Genomic DNA, 19,450 nt, shown 5'->3' with positions numbered 1-19,450 from the left:
CATGAAAGAAATTGTTTTACTATGGTTGAACAATACCTTTGCCTGAATATTATACCATGCAGACTGATGATGACTAGAGTCCAAATTCTCACCTACAGACAATTCAGATACTATATCACTGGTTGTAATTACTACATTTAGTTGAAATCATTTTTTATTGAAGGACAGACAAAAGAAGAAAAAAAAAACACAGAATGCATCGTTCATCAATATGTAAATCAACCCTCCAACCCCATTGTCTCTGAAGTGGTCATGTAGGCTTTGGTCTGGAGTGACCCCGAAAACAAGGGGTTCTAACGTAGCCTAGTATGCATCTTTAATCACCACCTAACAGTTCTGAATCCTTAGGCATCTGGCAATATATATAAAAAAAGGGGTACACATGGAAGGATGGCGTAAGGGTCAACGATGACAACATCCAAGCCCCCATCACTTTGTGTTTTTCAATAAGTCTATATTACTCTACTAAAAAAAAAAAAAAGTAACCACACTAAATAAAATAACATTCAACATAGTTAACCACCATTAAACATTCATTAACATTCAACTTGCCTGTTTCATTATTACCTTGTCACTGTTTTCGAGAGGAGAGATTTCCCTTCATCATGAGTTGCTAATTACTGTCTTAAATAGTCTTGCCTGAATTTTGTCTTCGAGAGTCTCACTAACTTAAGTGTCACCTAATCACTTAGTCTTTGGGAGTCTAACCCTGTGTAACATCCTCAGTTACCGTTTAATATCCAGTAATACCATATCTTTAAGAACGGGTCTTGGTTGCCTTGCATGGAGGCCACCGTCTCCGACAAATTATATACCAATTGGATCCTATCCCTCACCTCCCCCCACGAAGGCACGCCCGTTTTCCAATACCTAGCGATGGTGATTCTGGTAGCTGTGCATAAAATGCGAATAAATGTATTAGTAGCTGCATTAAATCTTGTTATGTGTTCATTCAGTAGTGCCTGAGATGCCCGCAAAGTAATTTGTTCACCCAACACGGTGCTCAACAAATTGGACAGTCTTGACCATAACCTTTGCACCTGAGGGCATTCCCACCACATGTGTATGTATGAGCCCACTTCCGGGCAACCCCTATAGCAGTTTCTGTTACCCCCCGTTGAATAATGGGCGGTGATAAGTGGGGTAAGGTACCATCGAAATTATGTCTTTATGCAGTTTTCTTTGAAATCCGCACAGATCAAACCTTTATAAGAAGAAGCGAAAATCGCTTCCCATTCCCCCTTAGAATATTCCCTATTCAAATCAGTTTCCCATTTAGTTGCTATAAGTGTCTTAGAGGGATTTTTAGCTTTCTGTAGGGTTAGATAAATCTGAGAGATCACTTTTTTACCCCTAATACTTGTATCACATAAGCGCTCCAATATAGTCGGGGAGTGTTTTTGATATTGTGGCATATACTTTGTAATTGCAGAGGTAACTTGGAGATATAAAAACCAGTGTAATTTTACAGGGCTAATTAGTTCTTTTATATAGTCATATGTGACTAGCTTACCATTGTGATAGAAATCTGCTACTCTATAAAGACCCTTATTCTCCCATTTTTCTATCTGGGCCCGGAAATCTATATGGAGAAGAGTTTTGATTGGTCTCATCAGGGAATATGTCGGGATAAGATGTAGGGAATTAGTCAATGCTGTCCACATAAACATCATCTCTTTAGTAATTGATGAAGCTGAGGAATCCTTAATGGATTTACCATCTCGCTCCCATAGGATATCTTCTGGAGATCTATAAGCGGAGATCGCCGTCTCCACCTCCACCCAGACCAACCTATCCACTTTCTTGCTGATTAGTGTTGTTTGTCCCAGCCTAGCCGCCTGATAATACTCTATTATGTTAGGGACTCCCACCCCTCCCAAATTTTTATGCAGCTTAAGAGTTTGAGAGGCTATCCTAGCCTTCTTATGACCTCTTACAAAATGAATCAGGTCCTCTTGCATTTTTTGCAAGTCAGAACTGGGAATCGTTATTGGCAAGGCTCTAAACAGATATAGAAGCTTCGGGAGAATATTCATTTTTATAGCTGACAACCGCCCATACCAGGAGAAATTCCCCATTTTCCATTTCCCTAAATCTCTTCTAATAGTTTTAAACAGGGGGACATATTTTAAATTGTATAGTGCTTTAACATTATTTGACATGTTTATCCCTAAATATCTAATTGCCTCCTTGGCCCAGGTAAATTCAAAATTAGTTTCTATTAACTTTTTTGTGTGGTCCGGGAGAGCAATCGCCAGAGCTTTGCTTTTTTCTAAATTAATTTTATAACCCGAAATGTTAGTATAGTCTAGTAGGATACGGTACAGATTAGGGAGAGATATCAGAGGCTTAGTTAGTGTGAGGAGCACATTGTCGGCAAACAAAGATAGTTTAAATTCTTGTTGCGTTATCTGCACTCCGTGTACATCCGGGGATAATCGTATTTGTGCTGCCAATGGCTCTATACAGAGCGCAAATAACAGCGGGGACAAGGGGCAGCCCTGCCTAGTCCCATTTAATATATCAATAGACCTTGATTGAAAGCCTGCTGCTCTAATCGTTGCCGTGGGATGCGAATATATACTTTTTATTGCCTGAATAAACCTCTCCTGGAAACCCATCTTTTCTAGAACACTGAACAGAAAGTCCCAGTCTATTCTGTCGAACCCCTTCTCTGCATAAAAAATGTGATATTTAAACAGGAGCGCTATAGCTAAAGGTGTGAGATAAATATTTAGACTAGTGAATATAAAAACTACACAATAGCGTGTGAAACTTCAGTATTGATACAAAATGTACAAAATATACAAATAGGATCGTAGCAAATGCTTAGTGATAAAGTGTCAAATATTCAGTGATAAAATAATTTGTGTGTATTGTGATTAACGAAAAATTAGAAAAGCTAAAAATAAATAGTGACAAGTAAGTGTTATGCAGCAGAATTCTGCTTAAGAAATGATATTTAATGTAACATTCACAAATAAAAACACAATGTATAAAAACGGACGTCTCCGTATATAACTAAATAAGCCAATATACCAACAATATTGAAATGTATCTCCTTGTATTCATAGGTGGGGGATAAAAACAGTCCAAGTTAGGATAATACGTGATTAGGTGATACAGTCTTACCCCCAAACAATTGCGGCTTTCGATAGATGGAAAGTAAAAATTACCGCCGTGGCGGAAGTGACATCACTTGTAGGGGCGCTGGCCTGATTATGCACTCCGATTGGTTCCTATTGCGATCGCTACTAGGTAACGGCTTCTTGGTCCCACAGTAGTAAGGTATCCGCTCTTTATGTGCCAAAATGCACGCAGGATACTAATAACGGCTGTAATGTGTTTTAAAAGCAGCTGTTGGAGTAGAGGCAAAGTTCCGTTTATAACCTTCAGTAAGGCTTGTGATATCGGCACGCAGACAAGTGCCACAGCGATGCCAAGTTTAAAGTTCCACAGATAATAAGCAGCATCAATTTTTAGCAGCAAATGGTGACTGTGAGATACTCCTTAAAGTTTAAACCATTTTTATACATTGTGTTTTTATTTGTGAATGTTACATTAAATATCATTTCTTAAGCAGAATTCTGCTGCATAACACTTACTTGTCACTATTTATTTTTAGCTTTTCTAATTTTTCGTTAATCACAATACACACAAATTATTTTATCACTGAATATTTGACACTTTATCACTAAGCATTTGCTACAATCCTATTTGTATATTTTGTACATTTTGTATCAATACTGAAGTTTCACAGGCTATTGTGTAGTTTTTATATTCACTAGTCTAAATATTTATCTCACACCTTTGGCTATAGCGCTCCTGTTTAAATATCACATTTTTTATCCTTTTTATACACCTAAATTAGGGACATTTTAGGTATATCAGGAGTTTGGTGCTTTTATCCTGCGCTTTTTAATCCACTCTTTTAGTATTTACGCCTTCTCTGCATCCAAAGATAGGACCAGAGAAGGCGTTCTTGTCTTGGTGAGATAATCGACCAGGGATATTGTGCGTCTAGTGTTATCTGGGGCTTCTCTCCCCACTATAAACCCCACCTGGTCTGGATGGATTAGGGACGGGAGGTGTTTTTGTAATCTATTGGCCAGGATTTTAGTGAAGATTTTAATATCTTGATTTATTAGCGAGATGGGCCTGTAGCTTTGACAAACTTTAGGGTTTTTCCCTGCCTTTGGAATCACCACTATTTTACCCTGCAGGATCTCTCTTGGAATCTCAACTCCCTGTAGTATATTGTTGCAAAATTTTACTAAGTGAGGGACTAAATGTGACTTAAAAAGCTGGTAATACTCCCCCGGAAACCCGTTCGGTCCTGCTGCCTTCCCTAATTTGAGACCTTTGATTGTGTTTATCACCTCCCCCGTGGAAATGTCTGCACTCAGTTCCTTACTGGCCTCATCTTCTAGGGACTGGAGCTTAGCGCTATCTAGGAAAGTTGTCCTTAGTGTTTCTGTCTGAGAGTCGTGATTCACCTTCTCCCCATCATAGAGTTTTGCATAAAACTGGGCAAAGCTGTCAGCTATATCTTGAGGGTTGGATGTGTATGTCCCATCCATTTTCTGTATAGTGGGTATTACAAAAGATTTTGTCTGCTCCCTCAATTTATGGGCTAAATATCTATCGGGCTTATTGGAGTATAAAAAGTATTGAGCTTTAAGTCTGTGAGCTGCCCTAATGGAAGCCTTGTTCAACAAAGTAGCTAGTTCCAATCTCTTGCTTTGCAACTGGGAGAAAGTGTCTGGCGACAACGTCCGTTGGTGTCTTTTAGTCAGGGTGTCAATCTGGTTCTGCAAGGAGTCTGTCAAGGACCTAGTTTCCTTAGTCAAGGCCGATTTCGCCTTAATCAGTAAACCCCTAATATATGGCTTATGCGCCGCCCATGAATAGGATGGGTTCGTAGTTGTACCCAAGTTCAACTCCCAATACTCCTCGAGAGCCTTCAATACAGACTCTTTAGTGTTTGGATCCTTAAGTATGTATGGATCATAGTTCCAAGTACGAGCAGCACTCGTTAGGAAAGTCGCTTGTATGTCAATCTGAATTATAGAGTGGTCTGACCACGCACATGCATGTATGCTAGAGGAGGATAAATCTGGGATTAGAATTTGGCTCAAATATATATAGTCCAATTTCGAATATGTCTTATGTGCATGAGAGTAATAGGTGTAATCAGTTGTTTTACCGTAAAGCGTGTCCCACGAGTCTAGTATATTATGTGATGCCCAAATCTCTTTTATCTGCTTAACTGTGGAGTTATGTCTTATTTGCTTCTGCGTTTGGGACACCCCCGCCCTGCTTTGATGGATATACATTGAAATGTTAAAATCCCCCCCCAAAATAATTTGTGATCGAGATCATTGGGTCAATAGATGGGAAATGGTTTTAAAGAAGGTTAGCTGTTTGACATTAGGGGCATAGACATTACAGAGCGTGATTAGTTTGTCTTTCTGTCTCCCTCGGACTATTAAAAATCTCCCCTCCGGATCAACTACTGTCTCCTCAACCACCAAATTCAGGGACTGATGTATTAGAATTGAGACCCCTCTCTTTTTTTTGTCTGTTGTGACGTGAAAGTGTTGTGTGAACTGCCTTGTCCAGTACTTTGGGATAATATCTTTAGTAAAGTGCGTCTCCTGCAAAAAAATAATATTGGCCTTCATCCTTGAGTATTGAGTTAAAGCTGTCCTTCTCTTATGATCTGTATTAAGGCCTCTAACGTTATGTGAGACTAATCTAATGTGTTCAGTCATTACTTACAAGACCCTGTAGGAAATCTCTCACTCTCGGAAGCTCCCTCAGTTCCATCTCTTTGAGTCTTAGGCATAGTAGTTGTATAAATCATTAGGCTAAAACAGAGAAGCGGAAACAGGCATAAACAATTAGAAACAACAACAAAAATACAAAAACAATAATTGTCAAAATAGTACAACTGGCTTTCATTCAACCAAAACATTTTCATTTAACTAATAAACTTTTTTTTTTAAGTTTTACAGCACCCTGTGGTGCTACTGCTAAACAATTTATTTTCAACATTCTTTCAACTGGCGTCTTATAGAGTGAGACCCCTATAGTTAACCTTCATCAGGACTTTTTGTTACTTTGGGCATGGCCGCCCTGAAAGTCTATGATGACCCCTCTGGACCAAGAGGTAAGGAACTCTTTACAGGTAGTCACCTCCCTGTGGGCAACAACCTTCAACTTCTCAAAAAAAGAAAAAAGTCACCTCTAAGCCAGAGTCACTTGAGATTAAAGGAATGGACTGGGAAAGAGAATCATGATTTAGTTTTTTTCTTCGCCACTTTGGTCCAACGTGGTTTCTGGTGTAAGGAGGGTTTTGAGCTTTGTTGTGAGCTGACCTCTGTAGCTGTGAGCTGAGATAGATCTGGAGTCTCTAGTTGAAGTTTGCCGCAAGCATCTGGAATCTCTGTTACCTCCTTAAGACTTATTGTTCTTCCCTCGTGTAAGATGTGCAATCCAAACGGGAAACCCCAGCGATATTTGATTTGGTTTTTCCTCAAAAGCGTTGTCAGGGGCCTAAGCTGACCTCTTCTTTGAAGTGTTCTAACACATAAATCTTGAAAGACCTGTACAATTGAACCCTGAAATTTAAATGTTGGGTGTTTCCTTGCTGCTAGAAGTATAGTTTCCTTATCCGGGAATCGAGACATCCTAACTATTATGTCTCTAGGAGGAGCGTCTTCTTTGGGTTTGGCCCTTAAGGCTCTGTGAGCCCTTTCAAGTTGGAATTTCCCATCTTCCACCTCTCCTGTTATTGCTTGAAAAAACATTTGTAGGTAGTTAGGCAATTCCATAGCGGAGACTGATTCTGGGACTCTCTTCAGGCGCAAGTTGCACCTGCGGCTCTTATTTTCTAGGTCTTCTAACTTTTCTTGGACCTCATCAATCACTACTTGTTGAGAAGCCACTAGTTGTTGTAGATCGGATAGGTCTGTCGCAGTGGAAGTCTCTGATTCCTCCAAGGTGGCTACTCTTGTACCCAGTTCCTGGATATCGTGTTTTATTTCCGTTAGACTATTGGTCATAGTGTTCTGCAGCGTATCAAATTTTTCCCACATCTTTTCAAAGTTCATATTTATGTCTTGTTTAGAAACCAATGCTTTTAGATCAGCTCTAGTAGCCGGGATAGAGTCTCCATCTATGGGGCCTAGTTATCAAGCCGTCAACCTCAAATACGCTGGAATTCCGCAGCGTATTTGTGGCAAGGCTGATACGCCTTAGTTATCAAAGGCTCGAGACCGGCAAAAGTAGAATTTTGTGACATAAGCTTCGATCCGCCGGACTCAGTCCGACACAGATCGATTCTTACGTCACTCCAGATGTTCCGCACACAATTGCGGCACATTCTCACTACTTTTGCTAGTTATCAAAAAACTAGCAGGTACGCTCAGCACTTTTACGGCCCAGCGTACCTGGTTTTCAAACCGCCACCCCTGGAGGCGGCGGATCCCATAGGAATCAATGGGAGTCTGACCATAGCGAAAGTACAAGTTCGCTGCTGACAGACATCCCATTGATTCCTATGGGAGCTGTCTACACCTAACACCCTAACATGTACCCCGGGTCTAAACACCACTAATCTGCCCCCCCCCTACACCGCCGCAACTAAATAAAGTTATTACCCCCTAAACCGCCGCTCCCGGAGCCCACCGCAAGCTACTCTATACATATTAACCCCTAAACCGCCGCTCCCGGAGCCCACCGCAACTATAATAAATGTATTAACCCCTAAACCGCCGCTCCCTGAACCCGCCGCAACCTATATTAAATGTATTAACCCCTATCCTGCCCCCCCTACACCGTCGCCACCTATAATAAATTTAATAACCCCTAATCTGCCCCCCCTACACCGTCGCCACCTATAATATATTTATTAACCCCTATCCTGCCCCCCACTACGACGCCGCCACCGTAATAAAATTATTAACCCCTAAACCTAAGTCTAACCCTAACGCCCCCCTAACTTAAATATTAATTAAATACATCTAAATAAATTAACTCTTATTAACTAAATGAATCCTATTTAAAACTAAATACTAACCTTTAAAATAAACCCTAATATAGCTACAATATAAATAATAATTATATTCTAGCTATTTTAGGATTTATTTTTATTTTACAGGTACCTTTCAATTTATTTTAACTAGGTACAATAGCTATTAAATAGTTATTAACTATTTAATAGCTTACCTAGCTAAAAGAAACTGAAATTTACCTGTAAAATAAATCCTAACCTAAGTTACAATTACACCTAACACTACACTATACTTTAATAAATTATTCCTATTTAAAAATAAATACTTACCTGTAAAATAAACCCTAAGATAGCTACAATATAATTAATAATTATATTGTAGCTATCTTAGGATTTATATTTATTTTACAGGTAACTTTGTATTTATTTTAGCTAGTTAGAATAGTTATTAAATAGTTATTAACTATTTAATAACTACCTAGCTAAAAGAAATACAAAATTACCTGTAAAATAAATCCTAACCTAAGTTACAATTAAACCTAATACTACACCATCATTAAATTAATTAAATAAACTACCTACAAATAACTACAATTAAATACAATTACATAAACTAACTAAAGTACAAAAAATAAAAAAAGCTAAGTTACAAAAAATAAAAAAATAAATTACAAACATGTTAAAAATATTACAACAATTTTAAGCTACTTACACCTAATCTAAGCCCTCTAATAAAATAACAAACCCCCCCAAAATAAAAAAAATGCCCTACCCTATTCTAAATTAAATAAAGTTCAAAGCTCTTTTACCTTACCAGCCCTTAAAAGGGCCATTTTTGGGGGCATGCCCCAAAGAAAACAGCTCTTTTGCCTGTAAAAGAAAAATACAACCCCCCCAACATTAAAACCAACCACCCACATACCCCTAATCTAACCCAAACCCCCCTTACAAAAACCTAACACTAATCCCCTGAAGATCATCCTACCTTGTCTTCACTCAGCCGAGCAGCGATGGAACCGAAGTGGACATCCGGAGCGGAAGAAGTTAATCCTACAAGCGGCGCTGAAGAAATCTTCCATCCGATGAAGTCATCATCCAGGCGGCGCTGAAGAAAAGTCTTCGATCCGGCCGAAGTCATCTTCAAAGAGGTGCTGAAGAGGTCTTCTATCCGGGCGATGTCATCTTCCAAGCCGGGTCTTGAATCTTCCTCCCGCCGACGCGGAACCTCCTTCTTCACCGACGGACTACGACGAATGAAGGCTCCTTTAAGGGACGTCATCCAAGATGGCGTCCCCTCAATCGGAATTAAGGTAGGAATATTCTGATTGGCTGATGGAGTCAGCCAATCAGAATCAAGTTCAATCCGATTGGCTGATCCGATCAGCCAATCAGATTGAGCTCGCATTCTATTGGCTGATCGGAACAGCCAATAGAATGCAAGCTCAATCTGATTGGCTGATTCCATCAGCCAATCAGATTTTTCCTACCTTAATTCCGATTGGCTGATAGAATCCTATCAGCCAATCGGAATTGAGGGGATGCCATCTTGGATGACGTCCCTTAAAGGAGCCTTCATTCGTCGTAGTCCGTCGGTGAAGAAGGAGGTTCCGCGTCGGCGAGAGGAAGATTCAAGACCCGGCTTGGAAGATGACATCGCCCGGATAGAAGACCTCTTCAGCGCCTCTTTGAAGATGACATCGGCCGGATCGAAGACTTTTCTTCAGCGCCGCCTGGATGACGACTTCATCGGATGGAAGATTTCTTCAGCGCCGCTTGGAGGATTAACTTTTTCCGCTCCGGATGTCCACTTTGGTTCCATCGCTGCTCGGCTGAGTGAAGACAAGGTAGGATGATCTTCAGGGGATTAGTGTTAGGTTTTTGTAAGGGGGGTTTGGGTTAGATTAGGGGTATGTGGGTGGTGGGTTTTAATGTTGGGGGGGGTTGTATTTTTCTTTTACAGGCAAAAGAGCTGTTTTCTTTGTGGCATGCCCCCACAAATGGCCCTTTTAAGGGCTGGTAAGGTAAAAGTGCTTTGAACTTTATTTAATTTAGAATATGGTAGGGAATTTTTTAATTTTGGGGGTGTTTGTTATTTTATTAGGGGGCTTAGATTAGGTGTAAGTAGCTATTTGTAGGTAGTTTATTTAATTAATTTAATGATAGTGTAGTATTAGGTTTAATTGTAACTTAGGTTAGGATTTATTTTACAGGTAATTTTGTATTTCTTTTAGCTAGGTAGTTATTAAATAGTTAATAACTATTTAATAACTATTCTAACTAGCTAAAATAAATACAAAGTTACCTGTAAAATAAATATAAATCCTAAGATAACTACAATATAATTATTAATTATATTGTAGCTATCTTAGGGTTTATTTTACAGGTAAGTATTTATTTTTAAATAGGAATAATTTATTAAAGTATAGTGTAGTGTTAGGTGAAATTGTAACTTAGGTTAGGATTTATTTTACAGGTAAATTTCAGTTTCTTTTAGCTAGGTAAGCTATTAAATAGTTAATAAAATTGAAAGGTACCTGTAAAATAAAAATAAATCCTAAGATAGCTAGAATATAATTATTATTTATATTGTAGCTATATTAGGGTTTATTTTAAAGGTAAGTATTTAGTTTTAAATAGGATTCATTTAGTTAATAAGAGTTAATTTATTTAGATTTATTTAATTAATATTTAAGTTAGGGGGGCGTTAGGGTTAGACTTAGGTTTAGGGGTTAATAATTTTATTACAGTGGCGGCGGCGTAGTGGGGGGCAGGATAGGGGTTAATAAATTTATTATAGGAGGCGACGGTGTAGGGGAGGCAGATTAGGGGTTAATAAATTTATTATAGGTGACGACGGTGTAGGGGGGGCAGGATAGGGGTTAATAGGTTTAATATAGGTTGCGGCGGGTTCAGGGAGCGGCGGTTTAGGGGTTAAACTATTTATTTATTTGTGGAGAGGTGCGGGATCAGCAGGATAGGGGTTAATAACTTTATAATAGAGGGCGACGGTGTAGGGGGGGCAGGATAGGGGTTACTAGGTATAATGTAGGTTGCGGCGGTGTCCGGGAGCGGCGGTTTAGGGGTTAATACATTTATAATAGTTGCGGCAGGGTCTAGGAGCGGCGGTTTAGGGGTTAGTAACTTTATTGAGTTGCGGGAGGCTCCGGGGGCGCCGGTATAGGGATAGAACAGTGTAGTTTAGTGTGAGTGCTTAGTGACAGGCTAGCAATAAAGCTGGGAAAAAGCCGAAGAGCAGCGAGATCGGATGAGTGATAACTGTCACAGTCCGCTGCTCATCGCCCCGCGGCTTTTTGACAGCTTTATTTGATAACTTAGGCGTATTTTTTCAGGTCCACGGCGGCGAAGGTAGGCGAGCTTAGGCGGGCGTATTGGGCCGGCGAAGCCAGAAAAGTAGACGGCTTGATAACTACCCCCCTATGAGTTGAGAATCAGCATCAGAGTCCACATCATCCTCCTCAGCAGTATTCTGGGATTCTTGCTGTTTATCTCCTTTCAAAGGTTTAAAAAACAAATTGGCTGATGGAGTCTTAGGCCCCTGTGGGGGTTTATTTTGTTTCCTGGCAGCCATAATAACAGCAGTTTGCGCAGATGCGCTGTGTAGATCAAGTATAACAAAAGTCAACCTCTGCCTTAGATTGTTATATTTCCCTGTTAGTTAAAGCATTCAGGAACAGAGAAAAAAAAAAACTGACTGTGTGCAATCAGGCCGTTCAACAATATGGGCTGTGGATTGTAAAATTCAAGCTTAGGGCTTCTAGTTGCAGTGTTAACTTATATAGTAGCAAAAGCCCCTTACTGTGAAAGTTTATTCCTTCATATGATAGACATTATCAGGGAGTCTCTAGTGAGCGATCAGATGTTTAACATAGTCCTTTAGTTGAAGCATGAGGCTTTATGTTTGTGATGTTATACATATGTCCTCTGATTCAGGGACAGTGAACCACCTTGGGAGCTTAAGAATAATCAGCTTGCTGTGTAGCCTTTTTTTATTGCCAGCTAACAGTTCACACACAGTACTTCAGACTTAGCCATTTTATCCGGTGAAGCCTCTAGGGTTAATTACAGGCAAAACTGGGAAACGGAACCCCGGATAATCTTAGGTAAACCACCTCAAGCCCTTTTACTTAACTGTCAGTCTGCCGCTGCATCCATTCCAGGCCGCAGGATTCACATGGCCTCTCGTCAAACCGCTCCGGGTGTGTGCGGTGCCTGCAGAGTTTGAAGTGCGTAGTCAGCGCAGCGTTATCCCGGCTAGTCGGCTGCAAGTTTGGAGCATACCCGCCGTCTGCCTTCTTAGTTTGCCGGAGCTAGATGGGGCCTCAATACACTGTGCGTGTGCTCAAAATGGCGGGCGGACTTTTTCAGCGCCCTAACTCAAAAGTTCATCAGAGTCAGCCCGCCGCTCCCAATCTGCTGTGTGTTATGTTCCCAGGGGCTCTCTCTGCTTACATAGCCCTCTGAATAGCTAGGATGCCAGTATAATTCGCTTTTATTGAAGCTTGAATAGCAGTGCTGCACGGAGCTCTCCCTTTACACCTCCATCTTGCTTGAGCTCCAGGCTCCGCTTCCCCTAAAATCGTAATTACTACATTTAAAGGGACATGAAACCCACAAGAGCATGCAATTTTAAGCAATTTTCCAATTTAATTCTATTATCTAATATGCATCATTCTCTTGATATCCTTTGTTGGAAAGCATATCTAGATAGGCCCAGTAGCTGCTGATTGGTGGCTGCACATGTACATTGTTATATCTTCAACAAGGGATATCTAAAGAATGAAGCAAATTAGATAATAGAAGTAACTTGGGATGTTGTTTAAAATTGTATTTTCTTTTTGAATCATGAAAGAAAAACTTTGGGTTTCATTTCCCTTTAATATAGTTCATTTACGTGATGGTTCTTTTACCAGTTGTTCAAGAGATTCACCTTGCAAAGAATCCAGTATATACTTACTTCTAGTTGATTTGGCAATTGTTACTTCTCAGTCTACATCAGGCATATTAAAGTCCCCTACTACTATAACCTTGCCCTTTATTGTCATTTTGGCAATTTCATCAGTTAATAGTTGATCTAATATTTCATCCTGTAATGGGTGTCTATACACTATCCCTATTCTAAACCTGTTTTGCTTCTGTTTTTATAGTTAAATACACTATAATGTAAATTTTGGTTAACAGTCTTGTCAAGCTCTGGGGGGCAGTAAAGTATATTTACATTGCCACCTTCTCTAGTTTACATTTCCACTAATGAAGCCTTTAAATTCTTTACTGAGAACTAGTGTCCCTTTAAAAAACAAATACAACCCTTCTCTCTTATACAATCTATCATCAAGCCAAACAGGGCTTTTATGGCTAACAAAACTATATCCTCTCTCTCTGCACCACTTCTGTAACCAAGAGTTAAATTCTATTATATGCTGCATTCTTCCTACTTCCTGTCCATATACCGGTAAAACAGCAGAAAAACACAAAGATGTAGCCAATTGATTTCAAGTACACAATATAAAATTGTATTAATATGAAAATGTGATTGTTTTCAAGAGGGGATATACATTAAAAAAACATCTTTATTAATCATATAAATACATACATGGGTGTGACTCTCCCCCATGCAAATAAACATAATGGCTGAGATACTCCCTTACTCCCCACTTATCTCTAAAAAAAACAACCTTAAAGATCCCCTATTGGTAATCTCCGACCCCCACCACACAACCCTCATCACAACCAACCACCACTAAATATAATCCCCTTTATGATAACACCTAACAAATCTGCCCTGAAATCCAAAGCCACCACCCTACATTATTGATGTAACATATGGAATGTATATCGCTTTATTACAGTAAAGGTTACAGTAAAGGTTAGCAGGTTGGAAGGAAGAGGAGAGTTTACAAACACTGTAATCTTCTTGAATTATAGAAAATACTCACCTAGATTATGAGTTTTGTGCTAAACAGGGTGCGAAAATAATGCCAAAAAAACTGCATTATTTCACTCCCCATAGCGCTGCCATTATGAGTTACGTAAAGCCTCCTTGTGCTGTGTGTTATGGTGCGTTAAGGGCTGATTTGACATGCTCGTGCACACTTTACCTCATAGACATCAATGGGGAGTGAGTGTTAGAAAAAAAATAAAACCTGAAGTGCGGAATGGAGATCACCGTAACGCAATTCCATTGATGTCTATGGGGAAAAGAAAGTTACATTTAAACACCCTAACATAAACCCCTAGTCAAAACACCCCTAATCAGCCGCTCCCCAACATCGCTGACACTAATAAAAGTTATTAACCCCTATTCCACCGCTCCCCAATATCACCAAAACTAAATAAAAGTTATTAACCCCTAATCCGCTGCTCCCCGACATTGCAGACAAAAATAAATGCTATCAACCCCTAATCCTCCGCTACCCGACATCACCAATAGGATTTCAGCAGCTCTCATCCTATTATGTGTTTTGAACAGCCAATAGGATTTCAGAAGTTCTCATCCTATTGGCTTATTTGAATTTGAAGAATCAAATCAGCCAATAGGAATGCAAGGTACGCCATTTTGAAACGGGTACCTTGCATTCAACTTCAGTGTATGGTGGTGACCGTATGAAGAGGACACTCCGTGCAGGATGTCATCACCAGTCCAGGATAGCTCCACTCTGCACCACCGGGATGACTTCTCGCTGCCTGGATGAAGACTTCTCGCCACCTGGATGGAGATGGATGGCCAAACTTTGGAGTGTTTTTTTAAATTAGGGCTTTGGGCAAAGTGTAAAAGAGCTGAATGCCCTTTTAAGGGCAGTGAAAAACAGCCGAATGCCCTTTTAAGGGCAATGCCCATACAAATGCCCCTTTAGGGTAGCTTAGGTTTTTTTTATAGTTAGGTTTTTTATTTTGGGGTGCTGGTTGGGTGGAGGATTTTACTGTTGGGTGGACTGTTGGGCGGACTTTGTATTTTTTTTACAGGTAAAAGAGCTGTTTAACTTAGGGCAATGCCCTACAAAAGGTCATTTTAAGGGCTATTGATAGATTATTGTAGGTTAGGGGATGTTTTTATTTGGGGGGGCTTTTTATTTTTATAGGGCTATTAGATTAGGTGTAATTGTTTTTATTTTTAATAATTTTGTTTATTATTTTTGTAACCTTAGTGTTTTTTATTTTTCGTAATTTAGTGTTTATTTTATTTTTTGCAATTTTAGATTTTTTTTAATTTTTTAGTAGTGTTAGGTTTTTTAAATTTGTAATTTAGATTTTTTAATTGGTAGTTTATTTATTTTATTAGAATAGTAATGTTAGTTTAATTTATAGTTTAAACTTAGGTTTTTTTTAATTTTACAGGTAAGTTTTTATTTATTTTAAGATCGTTATATTGTAGTTTTAATTTAAAGTTAGGGGGTATTAGGTTTAGGGATTAATAGTTTAATTTAGTGTTTTGCAATGTGGGTGGCCGGCAGATTAGAGGTTAATAAGTTTAATATAGTGTTTGCGATGCGGGAGGGTGGCTGTTTAGGGGGTAATAAGTAGTTTATGGGTGTTAGTGTACTTTGTAACAGTTTACTTATGAGTTTTGTGAAACATTTTTGTTACACAAAATCCATAACTACTGCTCTCAGATCACGGTATGGATTGTGTCGGTATAGGCTGTAACGCAAGCATTTTAGCCTGAATGCACAACATGTAATACCGGCGCTATGGAAAATCCCACACTCAAACTTCATTTTTTTGAGTGCAGAATGGACGTTGTGTTACAGGCTAAAATGCTTGCTGTATAGCTATAACGCTGCAACTCGTAATATGCGTTCCTGACCATTCCACGCGCAATGTCCATTTTTTCAGCAGTATAGCTGTACCACAAAACTCGTAATCTAGCCGGCTGTGTTTGAAGAATATTGAGAGCCCATTGATTTGAGAGCTAAGCTTTCAAGACTTGAAGAAAAACAGTGGTAAACTACAGCTGGCAGTTTTGTCTTTAGTAGAAGAAATGTTTAAATATTGCCTCTGTAACTAGTAGCAGGTTGGACATTACAGCCGCTGCTTCTTAACGTGCAAGCAACCTCAGAGGTTACAGATGTTAGACAACCTGGCATTCATTTTACGCATTTGGCTGTGTGAGAACAGGGGGTGTGGTTTAATGAGCATTAACAAATCTAGTACAGGAGGAAGAGGGCCTTGCTCTGGAGAGCTCACAGTTTACAGGTTGAGGGTGCAGAGACATAATGTTTGGGGTAGCTTGTCACATGGATTGTAGTTGCAGCAGTGAGTCAGACAGTTCAAGAATTATTTTAGTTAGGATGAGAGATAGAGGAGAGATGATAAGCCTTTCTGAATAGATATGTTTTCAAGGAGTGTCTGAAGCTATACAAGCTTGAAGAATTAGTCATGAGTAGTGTCTCTTTGCTTTAGCTGAGTGATAACAGGTCATTTGTTAATTTAGTAAAAGCGGTTTCTGTTGAGTGTTTAAGGCGGAAACCAAATTGTAGTGGACCAAGTAAGGAGTTAGTTATGAAAAATTGAGTTAACCGATTATAGACCAGTCGTTCTAATAATTTTGTAGCAAAGGGAAGTAAAGAGAACGATCATTTGTTAGAACGGGTGGAGGGGTTAAATGGGGGAATTAAGTAGTAATTTTTTAGTTCTCCAGTGTGTTCTCCCTCCCCCATCTTTTTTTTTTTTCTTTCTTTTCTTCTTCCCTCACCTCTCCTACTCGCACCAGTAGATGTTGAATTGATGATGAATTAGTGTCGCTCAAAGTGTAACTTGAGCTTAATGATATGTCTTACATTAGGTTAGATTGATTTTCTATAAAGTTGTAAGTGTGTATGTTTTTGTTTTTTGGTTGAGTAGGAAATTGAATGCGGGACTTTTTTTAAATTTTTTATCTATTTTGCCTCCTATATGGCTGATACACTAGGGAACTTAAGGATCCTTTCGTGGAATGTAGGGGGTATTAGCAACTCTATAAAACGGAAACTTGTGATTAAAAAATTAGGATCGCAAAACCCTAGTATTGTATTTTTACAAGAAACCCATTTAAAAAACCCTGAAATATCGAAGTTAAGTTGCAAGTGGGTAGGAGAGGTATTAGCGACTCCATGTAAAAATAGGAAAGTAGGGGTTGCTATTTTGTTAAACAAGAATCTATCATACCAAATTTTACATAGTGAGCTAGATCCAGAGGCAAGATTTATGGTAGTACAAATAAAAATTAATGGAGTTAGGTTTGTTCTTTGTAATATACAGGGAGTGCAGAATTATTAGGCAAGTTGTATTTTTGAGGATTAATTTTATTATTGAACAACAACCATGTTCTAAATGAACCCAAAAAACTCATTAATATCAAAGCTGAATATTTTTGGAAGTAGTTTTTAGTTTGTTTTTTGTTTTAGCTATTTTAGGGGGATATCTGTGTGTGCAGGTGACTATTACTGTGCATAATTATTAGGCAACTTAACAAAAAACAAATATATACCCATTTCAATTATTTATTTTTACCAGTGAAACCAATATAACATCTCAACATTCACAAATATACATTTCTGACATTCAAAAACAAAACAAAAACAAATCAGTGACCAATATAGCCACTTTTCTTTGCAAGGACACTCAAAAGCCTGCCATCCATGGATTCTGTCAGTGTTTTGATCTGTTCACCATCAACATTGCGTGCAGCAGCAACCACAGCCTCCCAGACACTGTTCAGAGAGGTGTACTGTTTTCCCTCCTTGTAAATCTCACATTTGATGATGGACCACAGGTTCTCAATGGGGTTCAGATCAGGTGAACAAGGAGGCCATGTCATTAGATTTTCTTCTTTTATACCCTTTCTTGCCAGCCACGCTGTGGAGTACTTGGACGCGTGTGATGGAGCATTGTCCTGCATGAAAATCATGTTTTTCTTGAAGGATGCAGACTTCTTCCTGTACCACTGCTTGAAGAAGGTGTCTTCCAGAAACTGGCAGTAGGACTGGGAGTTGAGCTTGACTCCATCCTCAACCCGAAAAGGCCCCACAAGCTCATCTTTGATGATACCAGCCCAAACCAGTACTCCACCTCCACCTTGCTGGCGTCTGAGTCGGACTGGAGCTCTCTGCCCTTTACCAATCCAGCCACGGGCCCATCCATATGGCCCATCAAGACTCACTCTCATTTCATCAGTCCATAAAACCTTAGAAAAATCAGTCAAGATATTTCTTGGCCCAAACTTGACGTTTCAGCTTGTGTGTCTTGTTCAGTGGTGGTCGTCTTTCAGGCTTTCTTACCTTGGCCATGTCTCTGAGTATTGCACACCTTGTGCTTTTGGGCACTCCAGTGATGTTGCAGCTCTGAAATATGGCCAAACTGGTGGCAAGTGGCATCTTGGCAGCTACACACTTGACTTTTCTCAGTTCATGGGCAGTTATTTTGCGCCTTGGTTTTTCCACACGCTTCTTGCGACCCTGTTGACTATTTTGAATGAAACGCTTGATTGTTCGATGATCACGCTTCAGAAGCTTTGCAATTTTAAGAGTTCTGCATCCCTCTGCAAGATATCTCACTATTTTTTACTTTTCTGAGCCTGTCAAGTCCTTCTTTTGAGAAAAAAGAAATTATAAAATTGGCACTGTGACTGTAATAATAGGGAAAAAAGGGAATGTAATAATCCCTGGTGCTAACCCTTAAATAGTAATATGAAAATTATGGGAGGGGAATTTGGGGCAAGAAGGGGTTAAGTAGCACTCGTTCCCTATATGTATAGTAATAGTATTGAAATCATTCAACTACTATAAGTATCAATCAGTTAAAAAACTTTACTTTATTAATCACTATTTAAGACCTAAATAATTATTACACAAAAGCCCCTAGAAAAATAGCTTTTACAAAATAGGCTGCAACATCCAGAGATAAGATACAGCTCAAACCACCCCCCTGTATTCCTGGCCGGTAACAGGATACGCCAGCTTCAGGTGCCAGGGATGGCTGAGTGTTCCTGTAAAATCTTGTGCAGTCTATATCAAAGCGTGGGAGCGATATGATAATTATTGTTAAAAACAAAAAAGCCAAACTTGTAGCAGTTTCAGCTAAAAGTAGTACACAAACGCGTTTCGGCCGAGTAGCGGCCTTTCTCAATGTGTTTTCTTGAAAATGACAAGCCGAGTGTGAAGCTGTACACGCTTTAAATAATCCAGTTCTGTTTCTCTGTGGCCAATGGGAGCGCGGTTATTACACACGCCCATCTTATGGCCAATCACCAGTGCTGTACTGCTCAGGCACATTTCGATAATAGGTTATTTCGGAATGGCTTTGGATACAATGTCAGTGCCCAATCAGGATTCACCTATATTATATATGTCGTTCTGCATTGCACTGTCCTACAGAATAAACTGGTAATGTAGCGATTTGCTCACATCACTCATCTATATCTACAATATTAGCGTGCAC

Source organism: Bombina bombina, chromosome 2, assembly GCF_027579735.1.
Source record: "Bombina bombina isolate aBomBom1 chromosome 2, aBomBom1.pri, whole genome shotgun sequence".
In the NCBI taxonomy this organism is placed as follows: Eukaryota; Metazoa; Chordata; class Amphibia; order Anura; family Bombinatoridae; genus Bombina; species Bombina bombina.
The sequence above is the reverse complement of the archived record's forward strand: the minus strand, read 5'-3'. Positions refer to the sequence as shown.